Here is a 21,426-nt window from a genome sequence, read left to right on the forward strand (position 1 = left end):
GCATGAGAAGCCTTACCTAGAGAGATCTTGGGTGAGTGATAAAACCAACTGACTGATTTATTCATTCTAATTCCTTTCTTACTTTCTCTCTTTTTCTATTGATTAATCAGTGTATTATAAATTAAATTTCTCTATAACACCCAGTTGGCTTGGGCATATTCATAAATTGTGAATATATTCCCTGGCGACCATCTTATATTTATATAAACCCAAGACACAGTAGAAAAAATATTTCAGCGGTCATAATTGTTATATATTTCCCTTGCTCCCAAAACATTTTAATTATCACACTAGAAAGCATAGGAATAGAAGGGTCTTTCCTAAAAATAACAAATAGTATTTACCTAAAACCATCAGCCAACATCATCTGCAATGGGGATAATTTAGAAGCATTCCCAATAAGATCAGGAGTGAAACAAGGATGCCCATTATCATCTCTATTTTTTAACATTTTACTAGAAACATTATCAATGGCAATTAGAGAAGAAAAAAATTGAAGGTATTAAAATAGGTAATGAGGATATCAAGCTATCACTCTTTGCAGATGATAGGATAGTCTACTTAAAGAATCCTAGAGAATCAACAAAAAAGCTTGTGGAAGTAATCAACAACTTTAGCAAAGTTGCATGTTACAAAATAAATCCACATAAATCATCAGCATTTCTGTATATTTCCAATACGTCTCAGCAGCAAGAGTTAGAAAGAGAAATTCCATTTAAAATCACTCTAGACAACATAAAATACTTAGGAATCTATCTGCCAAGACAAACACAGGAACTATTTGAACTCAACTACAAAACATTATTCACACAATTAAAACTAGATCCAAATAATTGGAAAAATATTAATTGCTCATGGGTAGGAAGAACTAACATAATAAAAATGACAATCCTATCCAAACTAATTTACTTATTTAGAGCCATAGCTATCAAACTACCAAAAACTTTTTTTTAATGAAATAGAAAATAACTATAAAAAAGTTTATTTGGAAGAACAAAAAATCAAGTATATCAAGGGAAATATTGAAAAAAATGTGAATGAAGGTTCCCTAGCAGTACCAGACTTCAAATTATAGTAGAAAGCAGTGGTCATCAAAACAATATGATCTGGCTAAGAGACAAAAGATAGGATCAATGGAATAGACTTGGGGTAAGTGACCTCAGTAAGACAGTCTATGATAAACCCAAAGATCTCACCTTTTGTGACAAAAATACACTATTTGACAAAAACTGCTAGAAAAATTGGAAAACAGTATGGGAGAGATTAGGTTTAGAACAACATCTAACACCTATACCAAGATAAACTCAGTATGAGTGAATGACTTGAATATAAAAAAGGAAACTATAAGTAAATTAGGTGAGTACAGAATAGTATTCTTGTCAGATCTTTGGGAAAGGAAGGATTTTAAGACCAAGCAAGAGTTAGAAAATATTACAAAATGTACAATAAATAATTTTGATTACATTAAATTAAAAAGTTTTTGTACAAACAAAATTAATATTACCAAAATTAGAAGGGAAGCAACAAATTGGGGGGAAAATCTTCATAACAAAAAACTCTGATAAAGGTCTAATTACTCAAATTTCTAAAGAGCTAAATCATTTTACAAAAAAATCAAGCCATTCCCCAATTGATAAATGGGCAAGTGAGATGAATAGGCAATTTTCAGATGAAGAAATCAAAACTATCAATAAATACATGAAAAAAATTTCTAAATCTCTTATAATCAGAGAAATGCAAATCAAAACAATTCTTGGTACCACCTCACACATAACAGATTGACCAACATGGTAGCAAAGGAAAGTAATGAATGCTGGAGGGAATGCAGCAAAATTGGGACATTAATATATTGCTGGTGGAGTTGTGAATTGATCCAACCATTATGGTGGGCAATTTGGGCTATGCCCAAAGGGCAATAAAAGAGCACCTACCTTATGACCCAGCCATAGCATTGCTGCATTTGTATCCCAGAAAGTTAGTAAGGAAAAAGATGTGTACAAGAATATTCATAGCCATGCTCTTTGTCATGGCAAAGAATTGGAAAATGAGTGGATGCCCTTCGATTGGGGAATGGCTAAAAAAATTGTGGAATATGTTGGTGATAGAATATTATTGTGCTCAAAGGAATAATAATGTGGAGGAATTCCATGGGAACTGGAATGACCTCTAGGAATTGATATAGAGTGAGAGGAGCAGAACCAGGAGAACATTGTACATAAAGACTGATATATTGTGGTACAATCAAACGTAATGGACTTCTCTACAAGTAGAAATGCAATGATTCAGGACAATTCTGAAGGACTAATGAGAAAAAACATTATCCACATTCAGAGGAACATCTGTGGGAGTAAAAACACAAAAGAAAAACAACTGCTTGATCACATAGGTCAATGGGGATATACTTGGGGTTATAATCCCTAAATGATCACCCTAGTGCAAATATCAATATTATGGAAATAGGTCTTGACCAATGACACATGTAAAACCCAGTGGGATTGTGTGTTAGCTATGGGTGGGGGTTGGAGAGAGAGGAGGAAAATAACATGATTTTTGTAATCCTGGAAAAATACTCTAAATTAATCAATAAAATTAAATTTAAAAAAAGAATTGTTATGTAAAACACTTTAAACTGTAATTTTATGGCTGTCTATATAGCTCTATTTTGTTTGTTTTATGAGAATAGATTAATTCTAACTGGTGGAATTATGTTTTTATAATCATAGCAGATTTCACCTCTATGGAGTGAAAAATTTCAACTGTATTTCTGTCTTTAAATTTGCCAAATTCCCTACATTTGCAATATGAAAAAGAAGTTAAGACTTAAAAGAATAAAAAATAAAAATGAGTAGATAATAGTGATTTTTTCAAAGTTCTTAACATAAATTAAGTGTAAAGAAAGTATAAAATATACTCATTGATAAAATTATCATTAGTTAAGGCCTTTGTAATTTATGAAAATAAAAAAAACAATTTACCAGTTCTGGGTCATACTCTAGGGAGAAAAAGTTTGACCTATAACAACAGAGTAGAGAGCTATCTATGGAGGAAGCACCTAGCTCTTGAGGAGTTCTTTATGATAAGGACAGAAAGCAGTAGGTAGGAGATTTTTTTATCCAATTTCTCCTCCTATTTGGCTTCAGGATTATGTGGTAGAGATTCTCACCTGATAGGAGACACTGTACCCATCAGAGAGCAAAAACGGAGAGATATTCATTAGAGAAAGCTCTAATAAGTGTGACCTCCATTCACCAAAAAAAGATACAATAATGAATTCAAGAAAGGAGAATAATTGTGTCCATCCAAAGAGCTACACAAAGAAGCAGACCTGAGGAGCACAACAGATTCATATGCCAAGGGGAGACAAGAAGCCATAAGGTAGCAGCAGAGTTGAAGAGAATAGAAAAGATATCTAAACCTTGTTGTGCCCAAGGTATGTGTTGACATGACCATCTGAGTTCTATATAATTTGTACCTCACCACCAGTATATGCACTCTCTTCTCACCGATATTCTATGTATTCATGGAAGAGTTCTTTAGGTTTACCAAGGGTGAGAGGATGTTTTGTAGATCCTGTTCTTATTATGCTAGTTTATTAAATCCCTTTATATTAAGCTAATTATATATACTGGCTGATTACTAAAAATAAACACATTAGTGAAGGCTAATGAAACACATTAGTGAAGGGCAGTTGTTGGATGAATGCTTATTCAAAGCACCTTGAACCCGGGACCATAGTCAGGCAATCTGAAACTTGTAAGTACTTAGTAGAGGAGGTAATTCAACAGGATTTCTACATATGATTTTGCCATATGCATTGGAGATGACTTGCTTGGAATACCTGTATGGCACAATTTTCCTCTACTAAAATTAAATGATCTTATGTAGTCAACAAATGATGAAGTAAGCTATTATAATTTCTATAATCTTCAGAAGATTCTGTGACTCTAGTTGTATCCTTCTGTTTAATTTGATTTGTGTTTGTAAAAGACTGTTTACTTGTAATGTTTTCATCAAGGATTCTGTCAAAACATGTTTAGATTAAATGTATAAATACTTTACAGAATTTAGACCTCTACCCAAAAAGTCATTGTAACATATGAATGTCATCAAATATGATCAATAAAATAAGAAATTCCAAATATTAAGAATTTAGAGACACTTAAAAAGATTTATATAAATTGATACAGAATGAAATTAGCAAAAATAGGGGAACAATTTTCACAGGGACCATAATTATGTAATGTAAAACAACTTTAAAACACTTTAGTACTCTAATTCAGTGATCTGTCATGACTTATGAATAATTATTCCGGAGCAGTGATGGTGAACCTATGGCACAGGTGCCAAAGATGGCACACAGAGTATGCTCTGTGGATACACAAGCCACCCCCCAAAGCTACCAACCCCCAGAGTTTGTTACTAGAAAGGCAGAGGGACTCAGGCAGGGCTACTCCTCTCCCCCTCTCCACCACACCTGATGATATTTGTCTGTGTTAAGGGTAGGATGGGGTGCAGCACTCAGTCTCTGGAGGATGTGGCATGGCACTCAGACTTTGGTGGAGGGCTGGCAATGCACTCAGTCTAAGGGATAGGATGGGGATGGGTCCTGGCACTCTGTCTCTAAAAGATTTGCCATCACTGTGGTAGAAACTTCCTATCTGCTGGTGTAAAGAAAATGTACTAAAGACATAAAATGAGATATTTATTTTCCAAATTAATTGATACATTTATTTGTCTTGTATAATTGAATTTATTACATAGGAGGGCTTTTATTTAGGGAAAGGATAGCAGAAGAGGTTAATTAGTATATAGTAATAAGGATATCAAAAGAAAATAATAAAAATACTAACAAATTATTAAAAATACACATAAAAAAATAAAAGGAAGTTCCAAAAGAGGAATAAAAGGGCAATTTTGCTACTAACTTGTGAAATATAAGCTTATTTGAATGAGTACACAATAATAATTGTATAATAGTTGAACAACTACTCAAAAGTAGTTTACTGTAAAATAAATTTAATACGTTGTTTTATTTTTTTGCATATTGAAATATTTCTTCATGTTTTATGATTAAGATTAAAATAAAAAAATTTAGACATTTTGTGGAGGTACAAAAATAGGAATATGGGCTAGTGGTTATTTGTGTTTTATTGGTAGGGTGTATGGAATGTTCAGGAATGACTGGCATGTCTAATTTAAGGGCTTTTTTTAGCTCTTTACAAGTCTGCTTATCCATCTTTTATTTTCTAACTTATGTTATTATTATTCCATGTAAATATAATTTTAAATAATCATTTTCTTGCATATTGCGATCTATAGTCTCTTCCTCCCAATTCTCCTTCTTCCCTGAGATGGCAGGTAATATGATATAGGTTATACATATGCTATCATGCAAAACATTTCTATGTTCATTATGTTGTGAAAGAAGACATGTATACAAGAAATAAACTCATGGAGGAAATAAAATTAAAATGTTGTTTCAATCTACATTCACTCCATCAGTTCCTTCTATGGCAGCCTTTTTCAAGCTGTGAACTGATACAGTTTCTGAACAACAATTTTCAATGATCGTCAAAGGGCCATAAAATTGTGTCTACAACTTGACCCAGCAATATCGCTAGTAGGACTCTAACTCAAAGAGATCAAAGATAGAGAAGTATGTATACAAAAATATTTTAGCAATTCTTTTTGCAGTGGCAAAGAATTGGAACATGCAACGATGTTCATCAATTGGGGAATGATTGGACAAGTTGTAGTCTATGATTATCATGGAATACTATTGTGCCATAAGAAATGATGAACAGGAGAACCACAAAGAAAAATCTGGAAAGATTTATATGATGTGATGCAAAGTATAGTGAGGACAACCAGGTTAACATTTTACACAATAACAGCAATAATGTATGATAATAAAGATAATCAATTGTGAATGATTTAACTATTATCAGCACTGCAAAGATACCACCAAGAACTCAAAACAAAAAAAGACTCATTTACCTTTGGTATAACCTTTTACTCACCTCTCGCCTCTGGCTCCAAGAAGCTATAGCATACACAGGGATCATACCCCAGTAAAACAACCTCAGTAGTTGGGCTAATTCCGTTTGAGGGTAGCTAACAAATTTCAAACCCATTGATTAATTAGGAGGATGCCTACCTCAAGCATGTGAAGGCTTCTTCCAGGACAAAGGAAAGATGAAAACAATCTGCTCCAATAGCCTTGAAGGTGACTGAACGGGGTACTTTAGAGTGATTACAGCTTGATCAGACACCAGAGAAACCAAGTTCATCCACTTTATCAGAGTCCATCTCCAATTATCTTGATTTTTGCCTTGCCCCTGGATTCTGTGATTCTGAAAGAAAGAGTATACAGAGATGACTTTGAACAACTCTGCTTCATTTAAATACAACTTTTACATGAATCAAGACATCACCCCATGGGGGTAGCTGGGTAGCTCAGTGGATTGAGAGTCAAGCCTAGAGAAAGGAGGTCCTAGGTTCAAATCTGGCCTCAGACACTTCCTAGCTGTGTGACCCTGGGCAAGTCACTTGACCCCCATTGCCTAGCCCTTACCACTCTTCTGCCTTGGAGCCAATACACAGTATTGACTCCAAGACAGAAGGTAAGGGTTTAAAAAACTGACATCACCCCATGTCATGATTCCTCTTCAAAATGAAGGACATACAACATTTTATTGACACCATTGAAAAACTTTAATAGATTCATGATTATTTCTATGCTTTTCATGTTGTCTCTTCTCAGATCTTGAGAGCAACTTCCTTGAAATCTTTACAATTTTATAGTTATTACTATGTATGCTATTTGAATGAAATGTTTCCTCAATTTTCTTTTCTATAACTGTTTTTGTTTTATGACATTTCTGGTTCCTAATGCAACAACATGGTGACCATGATATCAAGTCTATGTTTCACAATTCTCAGTCACCAAAACTCACCAAAGTTTATTGTAAAAATTCTAACTAACCTTTTTCATTTCCATCTCTTTCTTATCCTTCCAATTTCATTCTTTAAAGACTTCAAGATTATGTGATTTAATTAGGTCTCTTCCCAAACATTCTCAATCTTCTGCCCATTACTTCTCATGATTTTATGAGTGTACAAAACACTATAATATTCTCTACAAATTAATTTTAATACTAACAGAGGTTGCCCTCATTTGTCATAACTTTCTCCCAGAGAAAAAGATAAAGTGCTTTCTGGTTAAGGCATTTGTTACGTCTTTTCTCCTTGTTTTAGTGATTGATTTATATTCTTTCAGAACTTATTATAGTTTGTGATGATGACTGTTGTTTCATCAATTCCTCATTCTCTGGCATGGGCAGTTTGTATGACTAGGTCAAGTTTGAGTTGCCTCTAATTTAAGCTACCTATGTCTTCTCTGTTCATCAAAAATGTTGTTGAAACTGATCTTTTCTTCTGATTATACATAGATAGCTAATTAAGAAATTAATCCTATACCAGTAACTAGAGGTTTCAATTCAGGATATAATAGACTTTATTGCCTACAATGTTATTTGATATTATACAAAACCTTCCAAATCTTATCTTGAAGAAAGTATTTGTTATAAAATCTTAATGCTTCCATATCAACCCTTTTTTCTCCTTTCTTTTATACTCAGACCATATCTTTAACTGTCCTACCCTATGCCCATCTTTGAATATTTAAGTTATAAAATATTAAAATGTGTGTTCATTTAACTGACAACTTTATTGAGTTCTTTGTATACTTTTTTGGCAACAGATGTTGGCGCATATATTGTAACTATTTTCACTTTTCATTTTTTTCTAATTTCTTATCATGAAAACTGCCTTAAACACTCCAGTATTAAAGGAAAGTTTTGTTTTAAGTGCATGATAAAACTCACCCTGCCAATTCCTTTATTTTGCTTTCCCAATCAGAGTCTGAGCTATTTTTCCATATGACTGCAACTTTCTGTTCCACTATCAATATATCCATTTATTGGTCAATATTCAAGAATCTCACATGTAAATTATCAGTAGACAAGGTAATATAAATAGCCTAAAATCATGATTTTGTTCATTTTCTGTCCCACTTTCCATCAATCTTACTATATTTACTCATTTTAATCCACAAGTAGAAAAGATCTCCCCTCAAGACTAAAGACCATTTTATTAATATTTTGTTTGTTTGTTTCATCTTTGTTTCATTCATTACCATGGCCTCTGGGAAGCTTGCTAGGGATGAACCATTTTGTACTGAACTATGCTGACATAGCCTTTCACTAGAATTATACACAACACTTTTCCAGGAGGTTAGAACCTACCAGAGCTTGTCCTCTGTTGATAAAGGGATTATGTAATATATTTGAGTGATGATCCAACTTTAAATACTCATCCTTCCTTCCTTCCAGCCTCTCTAAGTAGTAATTAGATGGACCATTTCCCAGAATTACAAAAGCCTGGAGAACCTATAAAATGTAACTAAATGAAATAGATGCATTTCCTATAGAAGCTCAACATAGCTTTCTGTGTCTAGACTAAGCCTGAAAATGTCATTAGGGGGAAAAAAAAGAAAAAGGAATAGATTCCAAGCATTTTTCATGTTATTGATAGGAATTCAGTTCACTAATCACCACTGAGACAGTTCATAGATACTTCAAACTCAATGTGTTTAATGAACTAATCTCCTTTCTCCAAACCAGTCCCCTTTTCATCTTACCCTTCTCTGTCATTAAACCACTCTTTGTCCAATCTTCCAGACTCAAAATTGTGGTACTGCTAGATTTGGAGTGTAAGTAACTAGTAAACAGGAATTTATACAAGTAATAGATCTAAAGAAGAGTACCTAGATATGTGAGTAGACTGTGATATTGGGCAGTGTGAACCTTGTTAGGTTGAAAATCTGGAAATTAGGGGCTTGCTTCTAGATTTCTTAGATCAGTAAGAATAGATACTAGAGTTGCTGGAGGTTATTGGTGCTTTGAACCCTAAGTCTATGTGGGGCTGTGATTTCTGGAAACTTTCCTTGGAGCCTCTATCAGAATGTTTAGTACTGTGAGGACTGACAACACCATATCTCAGTATTTGATTGGCAGGGTACTGAACATCTAGTAGATGCCATATGGCAAAAGCATCCTGCGGGTGGGATTGGCAACAACCAGGAAAATTCAGAGATGGAGGAATTATTTTGTTTGAGGAGGTATATGAATTTTTATCACAAAGTAATACAGATACCCCTCATTCAGTGAAATTGTTCTTGGGGGAAAATGTCATTTTGTATTGATATTTGTTGTCATCAAAAATGCAATATTTGTCAAGCTTTACTATTTGGAAGTCTTTATGAGAGAATCACACAGCCCTAGCAACTAGGGGACTTAGTGAATGGAGTATTGGGCCTGGAATCAGGAAGATTCATCTTCCTGAATTCAAATCTGGCCTCAGATTCTTACTAGCTTTCTTACCATGGGCAAGTTATTTGACTGTTTGCCTCAATTTCCTCATCTATATCATGAACTGGGGAAGGAAATAGAAAACCACTCCCATGTTTTTGCTAAGAAACCCCCAAATGAGGCTATACAAAGTTAAAAAACAACAAAAGTATATAAAAATGTGACTTTGTGACATATTTCTCTTATGGCACTTTATTTTATTTTATTTTATTTTTTTATATATTTTATTTTAATTATTTTAATAGTGTAGGTTGTACTTCTACTAATGCAACACCTCCATGATTTCTCAGTCTGTATGATTCTTGACCATATCTTCCCATATACATCTTTCATAGAATATCTATTCAGTGCACTAGATACTTGCTTTCTCCCTTTTTTACCTCCACAAAAATAACAAGGTACTTGTAAAAAAAAAGAAGCTAGCTTGCACATAAGACAGAAGGATGGACATGGAGCCAAGAATACCTGAGATCAAATCTTGCCTCTCTTACTAGCTTGAAACACTGAGCAAGTAATCTCTTAGCCCTAATTTCTTCATTTAAAAAAAATAGGATAATAATATCATCGACCTTAAAAGTTTATTGTAAGGGTCAAATAAAATTTAATGGTTGCAAATAGCTTCATAAAATTTATACAATAGAAAAATGATAAGTATTATTTTATATGTACAAAATATATGTATATCAATTCTTCTGAGATCATGATGCTTTATGACTTATAAAACTATGGGGTCATCAAGAGAATAATCATGTTTCTGATTATCACAATCTGTGGCTAGAGCAATATGGGACCATGAAAGCACCTCAAAGTTTCCACAATGTAATATGTAATCTAGTCTAATATTCTCTTCTTACTTATTTTACATCCAGATGACTGTTTATCTATAGCACATGTTCTCTATGCTCTCTCTATATATACATATATATATAGAGAGAGAGAGAGGGAGATAATAAAGTTTTCAAAAATTTACAAATATTATCTCATTTTATCCTAGCAGCACTAGGAATAAGTGCTACTGGAATCATTTTCATTGCATAAATTTATATATATATATATATATATATATATATATATATAAATTGCTGATCTAGCTGTGCCATTGGGTCAACAACAGGAATCTTTCATTCCTTTGGGTTTTGAACTTTGAATCATTAAACCAAATCATTTGCATTGGCATGAATTCCATTAAAAAGAATTATATTGATTTAGGGCTTGGCATTCAATGGCACTTGCAAATAGGAATATCTGAAGATGCTCACCCTCAATAGGGCATCCTCCTTCTATTTGAACTGTACTGTCCATGATACTAGTTAAAAGAAAAGGTGACCCTATATAACATTGCTCATACAATGTTGCATGTTGATATCCAACAAATCATTGAGCATCCATCCATGTAAGCATAGTTGCATTCTTCAGTGTGAAATAATTTTAAATTATGCATTTAGAGATACCTTGGCTAATGAGTACCTTCAAGGTTCTATCACAATAGACACAAAAAAAGATTAGTGATGATGCCTTCTGTTTCTTTGATTTAGTTCAAGTGTTATATAAGAATAAATTCTATGAGACATCCTTGTATAAAACTTTCAATACTTTGAATTGTGTTATAATACAGTTTGTTGTAGAAAATCTCCTGAAAACATTTACCTATTTCTTCTCTCATTTATTTCACTGAACATTCAATTCTCATAATAATTTTATAAAGATGAGAAAATAGGTACTTGGATTAGAAGTCTTCTGTTTATTATAGTGTAAAACTACCATTTATGGTATTTTCTATTGTTTTAGAATGTCCTTCCCTTTGAGTTATTTTGAAATTTCATCCCTTGTATGCCTTTAAAATAGTGTCATTTCAAGTACATATTTCTTTTGCTTGTATTTTTACCAGTCTAGCCCTATTCTTGATGTAAGTGCCTTTTTCCTATCTTAGTACATGAGGTAACCAATAAGTAGAGTCAAAACATGCTAAATCCCTTATAAAGCCTAGGTGATACAATGGATTTGATCCTGGACTTGTAGTAAAGAAGATCTAGTGTTCAAATCTAGCCTCAAAAACCTACTGGATGTGTAACTCTAGGGAAGTCAGTAGCCTTATATGAAAAATGTTTCCAGTAGCATTCATTCTCAAGGCTGTTGCGAGGATAAAATCAGATAATATTTGTAAATTTTTTGGAAACTTTAAATCATTATGTAAAAAATAGTTATTCTCTTATGGTGCACCAATTGTAGAGCATTAAAAGTGTTCAGGTAGATAGGTTCTATTTTACACCTATTTGTTATTTTTCTTCTGGTTTCACTTAAAATAACTTGAGAATGATTCATTTTAGTTGGGTCTCATACCAACCAGTTCTACCAAGTTTATTTGCCTCTATAAGAAGAATTTCCTAGGAATCTTTCCAAGTCTTTCCATTGAGCTACAACTTTCACATGTTTTCTGGTTAGGTTTATAAGAAGAATGTTAATGTGAATGTGTTGTGTCAGTTCCTCCAGGCATGTTTTAGCTTACTGATTATTGAATAAAGATCTCAAGTTAGAGGTGAAACTTGTAAATTAATATTTGTATATTATAAAATGTTTTTTTTTCTTTGACCCATCTGCTCCCTTTTTTGCTATTCAGTCACTATTATTTATTTTTAAAAAGGATGAAAAAAGGGAATGAGGGTCATTTTGTATTTTTTCTTTCTCTGGGGAATAGTTGCCCCCCAAAACTTCTTCTATGGTGACCAATTTTGTGGTGATGAATCTTTCACCTTACTTATACTAGTCTTCAGAGAGTCAGCATATCATTTGCCATTCAGCCAGCACTCCAAGCTTTCTTCACTTGTTAAAGACTCTTAGAACTTGCTTTCAGCAGGCATCTATCCTTTGTAAACCCCAAATCACCTTTATGGTATGATGAGACAGTAGATATCTATGGAAAAGGACTACTAAATAATTTCTGTTTGATGAGGAATGGGTTGTATCCAGGGCCAACAAAAACTTCTATTTATCTCATACCTTCAGAGCTTGACTTGTCTGAACTAAATCTATGAAGGAGAAATGGGGGCAATTCACTTGCACCATAAATGTAGCCCCACTCAAGATGAAATTGACCGGAAAAAAGGTAACACTACTGCCTGACCAGGTTGTCAAAAACAAAACAAAACTCAAAATGCTAAACAACTTTGGGTAAAATTAGTGTATAAATAATGCCCTTAGCTCCCCCCTCCTTATTAATAAAAGCTAGTTTCCTGATAGCAATCTCCCACCCTTCACTTCCTATGCCCGTTAGCCTATTGTAACCATTTTATAGCATCTTCTCCCCATCTATAGACTTTGATAAGGGGAAAAGAAAGGGAATCAGTATTCATATACCATCTGCAATGTGCCCAGACACTATGCTAAGAAGTTTATAAATATTATCTTCTTTAATCTTCACAACAATTCTATGAAGTAAGTGCTGTTAGTATCCCCATTTTAAAGTTGAGGAAGGTGAGGAAAAAGAGGTTGAGGGACTTGTTCAGGGTCATACAGTTAGAAAACATCTGGGCTAAATGTGAATTCAATCCTTCCCTGACTCTGGGACCAGAGCTCTGTCTACTATGTACTTACTATGTAAGACCTAGCTGCCAAAAGAATGCATTCTATGCACATTAACTGGTTTTCATCTGTGGCAATAAAAGTGATCCACATAATTTGATTGTGACCTACCACTATCATCCTCTTTGGTAACATAAGCAGTCACCTCAACATTGAGAATTCTCTGTCTTCCTGTACTCTATCATGATGCTATTTGGATGAGTTCTTCACTATGCCATTTCTTATGTCCTTCATTACAGTTCTGATAGGAAAAGTAGGTAGTACTTAAAGAACCAGTATAGCCAGATGACTGGCATCTTTCCCAGCCCTAAAGCCCTTTATCTGTAGGGGTTTGAATCTCCAGGACAGCATATGGAGTGAGTACACCCTGTGGAGACTGATGAAAATAGGAAGGACTTTGGATCTGTGTAACATAAAGATGAAAAACATAGAACCAGTCAATATTGTCAGGAGAAGAAACAGGACCCTGGATAGCTTATCTATGCTAAATTAAAAAGTATATAGAAATACTTGAAACCTAGTAAAAGAACCAGGCAAGTATCAGTTAACCCTTCCCTTTACTTTGAAAGATTTCTGATGTTTTTCCGTTTTGTTCTTGTTTAGAAGTTTTAAAATTATACTATACTCTAAAAGATATGTGCTCTTTCATTCTTTGATTTTTGTTTATTTTTTTCCTGTTTTTTGGTTGGTTGGGCTTTTTTGTCCTTAGATATATGATCAACAAGGCTTTATTTTATTTATTTAATTGCAGTGCTAAGTAGAGGGTACTGATATGCCATAGACATAGCTAATGAGGAATTCTCTTCAGATTCCTCACTTTGGTCATCTACTATAATATCAGACCACCAGAATGAGTCTCTTTCATTGGTACATTCTCTTCCTATAACAAAGCATTATGTAAGTTTGGACACTAAGCTCAGAGTCTGAAATGTACACAGTATTCACACTTTTGCTTCCTAACATGATCAAAATAAAAGAATCACACAGGCAAATCCAATTACAAATAAGCATTGTCAAGAGGAAAATCCCAAATGTTAGGAAATAATGCATATTAAGTGAGGTACTGCTAGACCACCTTCCTTCACATTTTTTTAATATTTCCCTGGATATTCTTGATTTTTTTGTTCTTCCAAATGAATTTTGTTATAGTTTTTTCCTAATTCAGTAAAAATTTTTCTTGGTAGTTTATTGGGTATGGCACTAAATAAATAAATTAGTTTGGGTAGGATTGTCATTTTTATTATGTTAGTTCATTCTACCCATGAGCAATTAATGTTTTTTCCAATTATTTAGATCTACTTTTAATTGTGTGGATAGTGTTTTGTGATTGTGTTCAAATAGTTCTTGTGTTTGTCTCAGTAGATAGATTCCTAAGTATTTTATATTGCCTAGAGTGATTTTAAATGAAATTTCTCTTTCTAAATCTTGCTGCTGAATGTGTTGGAAATATACAGAAATGCTGATGGTTTCTGTGGGCTTATTTTGTAATCTGAAACTTTGCTAAAGCTGTTGATTTTTTCAACTAGCTTTTTGGTTGATTCTCTAGGATTCTTTAAGTAGACCATCATATCATCTGCAAAGAGTGATAGCTTGGTCTCCTCATTACCTATTTTAATGCCTTCTTTTTTTTTTTCTTCTCTAATTGCTACTGCTAGTGTTTCTAGTACAATGTTAAATAATAGAGGTGATAATGGGCATCCTTGTTTCACTCCTGATCTCATTGGGAATGCATCTAGTTTATCTCCATTGCAGATGTTACTTACTGATGGTTTTAGATTTATACTGTTTATTATTCTTAAGAAAGGCCATTCTATTCCCATACTATCTAGTGCTTTCAATAAGAATGAGTGTTGTATTTTATCAAAGGTTTTTCTGCATCTATTGAGATAATAATGGAGTTTTTGTTGGTTTGCTTGTTGATATGATCAATTATGTGGATGGATTTCCTAATATAAAAATCATCCTTGTATTCCTGGTATAAATCCCACCTGATCAAAATGAATGACACTCATGATCACTTGCTGGAGTCTTTTTCTGATACAGGATTATTTAAGCATTCTATTTCTTTTTCTGTTAATCTAGGCAATTTATATTTTTGTAAATATTCATCCATATCACCTAGATTGCTATATGTATTGCCATATAATTGGGCAAAATAGTTTTTAACGATTGCCTTAATGTCCTCTTCATCAGAGGTGAGGTCTCCCTTTTCATCTTGGATACTGTTAATTTGGTTTCTTTCCCTTTTATATTAAATTGACTAGTATTTGTCTATTTAATTTGTTTTTTTTCAAAATACCAGCTTTTAGTCTTATTTAATAATTTAATAGTTCTTTCAGTTTTGATTTTATTAATTTCTTCTTTAATTTTTAGTATCTCTAATTTAATTTTCAAATGGGGATTTTTAATTTGTTCCCTTACCATTTTTTTTTGCTTTGGTTGACTAATTTTTTTACCTCTGCCCTCCCTAATTTGTTAATTTATGAACTTAAGGATATAAATTTTCCTCTGAGTACTGCTTTGGCAGCATCCTATAGACTTTGAAAGGATGTCTCATCATTATTATTTTCTTCATTGAAATTATTGTTTCTATGATTTTTTCATTTAAATTATTGTTTCTATGATTTTTTTTCTTTAACTAACTGGTTTTGGAGGATCATATTATTTAATTTTCAATTAATTTTTGCTTTGGCTCTCCATGTACCCTTACTAATTATAATTTTTATTGCATTACGATTTAAAATAGCTGCATTTACCGTTTCTGCTTTTTTGCACTTGTTTGCAGGTTTTTATGCCCCAGTATATGTTCAATATTTGTGAATGTACCATGTGCTAATGAAAAGAAGGTGAATTCTTTTCTGTCCCTATTTATTTTTCTCCATATATCTATTAACTCTAGTTTTTTTTTAAGATTTCATTCACATCTCTTACCTCTTTCTTAGTTTAGTTTTGTTTTTTTTGTTTGATTTATCTAGATTTAGTAGAGGAAAGTTCAGGTCTCCCACTAGTATATTTTTACTATCTATTTCTTCCTTTAACTCTACTAGTTTCTCCTTTAGAAATTTGGATGCCATACCATTTGGTGCATACATGTTGATTACTAATATTTCATCATTGTCTATACCACCTTTTATCTGGATGTAATTATCTTCCCTATCTTCTTTAATCACATCTATTTTTACTTTGGCTTTGTCAGATATCATGATTGCAACTCCTGCCTTCTTTTTCTCAGTTGAAGCCCAATAGATTTTATTCCAGTCTTTGATTCTTATTCTGTGAGTGTCTACCTGACTCATGTATGTTTCTTATAGACAACATATGGTAGGGTTTTTATTTCTAATTTGCTTTTGTTTTATGAATGAGTTCATTCCATTCACATTTGGAGTTATAATAACCACCTCTTTATTCCCCAACATTTGGATATCCTTTCCTAGTTCTGCCCTTTCTTCTTTCACTATCTATTTTTTAAATCAGTGGTTTGCTTTTAGTCAGTCCCCCTAATCCCCACCCTTATTATACTTCCCTTTCCACCCCCTCCCTTTTTGTCCCCTTCTTCTCATTTTTTAGTTTCTATTGAGTTCCATCCCCCCTTTTCTTCCTTTTTTGTACTCCCTACCGCACTCCCCCACCTCTTAGTTTTTCCCTTCTCACTTTCCCTGTATGGTAAGATAGAATTCTATATCCCAAAGGATCTAGATCCTCTTCCCTCTCAGAATTGATTTCACTGAGAGTAAGGTTTAAGTATTTCCTATTAGCATTCTCTTCCTCCCCTTCTCATAATGATATTCTTCCATTCCCTTTCCCTTGTACCTTTTTTGTGTGATAACAATTATCCTATTTATGTTATTCCTTCAAGTTTCTCTTGGTGTCATGGTCTATTCCTCCCTCTCTTTTTCTTATTTTGCATATCAACTTAGACCACTTATTAGCCCAATCTTTACCTATGAATGATTCTTCTAATTAATATAATTGGGAACATAATTTTTGAGAGTTATAAATATCATTTCCCCATATATTAATATAAACAACTTGAAGTCCTTAAAGAAGAAAATTTAAATAAAAAACATTTTTACCCTTTCCTTTCTCTTTCTTATTTACCTTTTTATGTTTCTCTTGATCTTTGTGTTTGGATATCAAACTTTCTGCTCAGTTCTGGTCTTTTCTTTACAAATACTTGGAAATCTTCTATTTTGTTGAATGTCCATGTTTTCCCCTGGAAGTATATAGTCTGTTTTGATGGGTAGGTAATCCTTGGTTGAAGACCCAGTTCTTTTGCCTTTCTGAATATCATGTGCCAAGCCTTGCATTCCTTTAGTGAGGAAGCTGCCAGGTCTTGTGTGATCCTGACTGGTGCTCCTTGATATCTGAATTGTCTTTTTTTGGCTTCTTGTAAAATTTTTTTCCTTAGCTTACAAGCTCTTAAATTTGTCAATTACATTCTTGGGGGTTGTCTTTTGAGGATTTAGTGTAGAGGGTATTCTATGAGTTCTTTCAATGCCTATTTTGCCTTCTTGTCAAGAATATCAGGACAGTTTTCATGGATAATTTCATTGGTCCCAGCAGATTGATTTTCATTCATGGATAATTTCATTGGTCCCAATGGAGCCAGCCACCTGGGGAGTGTGGCCGAGCTGTCCTCTAGTTTCCTGCTCCTGGAGCAGTTCTCATTGGATGGCTTCCATTCAGATGTCAAGGTTTCTGTTTATTTCTGGGTTTTCAGGTAGACCAATGATTCTCTTCAAGACCTGTTTTCTTCGTCAGTCATCTTCTCAGTGAGATATTTTATGTTTCCTTCTCTTTTGTCAATCTTTTGATTTTGCTTTATTAATTCTTTCTATTTTGTGAGATCATTGGCTTCTAATTGCCCAATTCTGGTCTTGAAAGACTGGTTTTTTTTTATAAATTTTTGATTTTCTGCTGTAAACTTTTAATTTTCCTTTTTGGTTTGGTCTATCCTGCTTTTCATGACTTCCAGCAGTTTAATTTTGGTTTCCAATTTATTTATCATTTAATTTCACTTCTGAACTTCTTTCTCCAATTGGGAGTTACTGTCTTTTAAAATGGTATTTTCTTTTTGAACTATTTCCTACTTTTCTAGCCAATATTCTCCCATCTTTTTGATAAGCTCCAATTTAAATTCTTCAAGAATTTGTGGTGAATTTCCATTTTTTGGAAGGTTTGGATGCATTTATTTGTTTGTCCTCTTCTGATGTAGTCTGGATTTTTCCACCATAAAAATTACCCAGGGTCATAGCCTTCCTCTTGTTCTTCTTGGTTTGGGAATTTTTTTCCCCTTGGTGTTTTTTTTTTTGCCATCACTATGCTGGTTTTTCCTTCCCTTTCCAGTCAAAAGTCTGAGGTGAGGAGATCAGGATTTCTGTGTATGGAGCTAAGAGGTGAAGTTTTTGCTTCAGGCCATCTCTTGAGTCTCTGGAGCTTCTACTCTTTTCAGCCCTTCTCTGTGCTGTCTCCCTGCCCAAGGTCTGGGCTCTTCCACCTATTGGGGTCTCAAATCTAGCTTCTCTCAGGGATAGGCCTTTGGTGGTCTTAGACACCTGCCAAGGGCCTAGGGGTGCCCCTTGCTTGCTCACTGATTCTAGTGAGTTGGCTCTGAGTTTAGTGCACTAGCTCTGTAGGTGGGGTCGGGGAGGGTAGATCAGCTTGTGTTTTGGTGGTAGCTTTTTCACCCCCTTATAGTGTAGAAATGCCTAAATCTCACATACCTTCAATGCTGCACCCTACTGTGGAGTCCCTTTGTTCATATGAATTTTGTTTTTTTGACCTTTTGAGGTAGTCTATATCAGTAGGCAATGAGGAGAGGTAGATCCCTGGGTCTAAGCTGCAGTCATGTTTACCTGGAAGTTCCACCAGGCTTGGAAATTAAATTAAATGAAGCCAGACTCTAGGGATAGTTAGACAGGTTTATTTAGGCTAGGAAAACAAAGGTTTGGGAAAGCTAGAGAAAATTAGATCTCCAGTGGCAATGTAGGGGCAAACAGCAAAAGGAAAAAGGAAAAGGCAAAAGGTGCTTCTGGGGAAAAGAGTTTTCTGGAGAAAAAGGGAATTCTCCAGAAAAGGCGTGAAAACCTGTACTTCTCTTTTCTTTTATACTTTCTCACCTTCTACAAGGGAAGTAGGAGCTGTCTGAGGAAGTTGGGGTAGAGAGTCCTGGGAGATGAAGTCTCCCAGGGTTCAGAGCCATTTAAAAAAGCATATGGTGAAGTAATACTCCATCACAATCATATACTACAATTTGTTTAGTCATTTCAAACTGAAGAACATCACCTCAATTTCCTGGTTTTTGCTACCACAAAGAGAGCTACTATATATGTTTTGGAATGTATTAATTCTTTCCTTTTACCCTGATCTCCTTGGGAAACAGATGCAGCAGTAGTGTTGCTATGTTTAAAGTCATTTCAATGTATGTTTAAAATACAAAATTTTAAAACTTTCTGAGTGTAACTCCAAATTGCTCTCCAAAATGGTTGAATCAGTTCACAGCCCCAGCAACAGTATATTTGTGTCTCTATTTTTCCAAATCTTCTCCAACACTTGTCATTTTACCCTTTTGTAATTTTGGCCAATCTGATGAATATGTTGATATCTCCAAATTGTTTTGATTTGTATTTCTCTAATTCATAGTAGTATAGAGCATTTTCCCAAATACCTACATATGGCTTTCTTTTCTTTGATAATTATCTGCTTATATCTTTTGTCTACCTATGTATTGTGGGATAGCTTTTATTCTTATAAATTTGATCAAGTTCTTTATATATTTTAAATATGAGGTCACTATCTGAGAGGCTGTTTATAATGCTCCCCCCCAATTTTCTTTCCTTCTAATATTGGTGAGATTTGTTTTATTTGTACAAAATCTTTTCAGTTTAATGAACGAAAATTATCCATTTTATATACTTCAAATGTTTCCCATCTCTTGTTAACCCAAATTCCTCTCCTCTCCATAAAATATGATGGGTAATATGTTCTCTGTTCTTCTAATTTGATAATATCTCCTTTTCTGTCTAGATCATGTATCCATTTTGGTCTTATCTTAGTGAATTGTGTATGATATTGGTACATAGGTAGTTTCTGCCAAACTACTTTCTAGTTGTCCCAATAATTTTTATCAAATACTGATTTCTTATCCCCAAAACCTTGACCTATGCTTTTGTCAAATACAAGGTTTCAATAATCGTTTACTATTGCTTGTTGTATAGCTGTCCTGTTCTGTTGATCTATCTTCCTGTTTCTTAGCCAGATTCTTTTGATAAACTATTTCTTTATGAAAAAATTCAAAAGCTGCTACTGCTAGACTGTCTTCTTTTACATTTTTCATGAATTTTTATATTCTTGATCCTTTGTTCTTCTAAATAAATTGTGTTAGTTTTTATAGCTCAATGAAATATTTTTAGTAATAAGAGATGGTATTGAATAAGTAGACTATTCTATTTAAAACTGCCATTTTAATTATATTGACTCTGCTTGGTATTGTTATGAAAATAGTTTTAATCTCTTTGAATCCCTGAAAAAGTCTCAGGGATCCCCAAGATTCCCTAGGCCACACTTTTAGAATTGATGACCTAGAGCATTAAGAGTTTAAAAACCTTTACTAGGATCACAGGGGAAATAGGAAACAGAAGTAAGAGTTGAACCCAAGTGTTCCTGGCCCAAAGGTAGGCTCTTGATCTGTTATATCTCACTAGCTCAAATCTCCTGGGGAAATATTAAAGAAGGCTATCTGGATCAATGTCAGACAATACAGCCTGAAGTTCTAGAAGGGTCCAGGGCATCTGAGAGGCAAATCCCTGTGGAAAGGAAATCACCGAAGAGGCAAATACATGTTACAATATAAAATAAATGGCATGTAACCAAGACCAAGATCAGCAACTCAGGTGGTTTCCCCATTGTACACTCCTTTGTGTGAGAAATAGAGAGCATCAACCCAGAATCACATTCTGTGATCTACATAGCGTGATGGAGTAACTTTTCATTGGCCACCATCTGCATCAAGAGCTGTCAACACAAAGACTATGTACAAGAGAAGGAGAATAATTGTTGACCTTCTCTTCAGAGAATGAAATGTTTCTGGTGTGGCAAAGGGCGCTTATTCTTAGAGAAGCCCTGTCAGTTAGATTCTGTTTCTGACAGTACTCAGAATATGTGAAATTCAACAACTTCCCAAAGACTTTTTATTTTCTCTGTAAATATGCCCATATGGTGAGTTCACACCAGTTACAGAGATAGGGGACAAGGACTTCTTATTTCCATATGTTCATTCTGGAGAATAGATAAAGTTGAACAACAATCATCAGAAAGACTTTGTGTGTCATTCATTTGAAACAGATTCATTAAGGAAGACAAGTTATGACAGAAATTAACACATATATTCTTCTACAAATATATCTATATTGATGAG

The 21,426-nt window shown here is 33.9% G+C and overlaps 1 long non-coding RNA gene across 1 annotated transcript in view; it reads right to left on the reverse strand.

The window, feature by feature from the left end:
• The window catches only part of LOC103095186 (uncharacterized), an 83,585-nt gene that overhangs the window by 34,743 nt on the left and 27,416 nt on the right, over positions 1-21,426 (reverse strand). Inside the window, exon 2 of the long non-coding RNA XR_008917632.1 lies at positions 6,158-6,353. This is a non-coding gene — a long non-coding RNA (uncharacterized LOC103095186). The remainder of the gene's footprint in view (positions 1-6,157; positions 6,354-21,426) is intronic.

Source organism: Monodelphis domestica, chromosome 3 (genome assembly GCF_027887165.1).
Source record: "Monodelphis domestica isolate mMonDom1 chromosome 3, mMonDom1.pri, whole genome shotgun sequence".
Lineage (NCBI taxonomy): Eukaryota > Metazoa > Chordata > Mammalia > Didelphimorphia > Didelphidae > Monodelphis > Monodelphis domestica.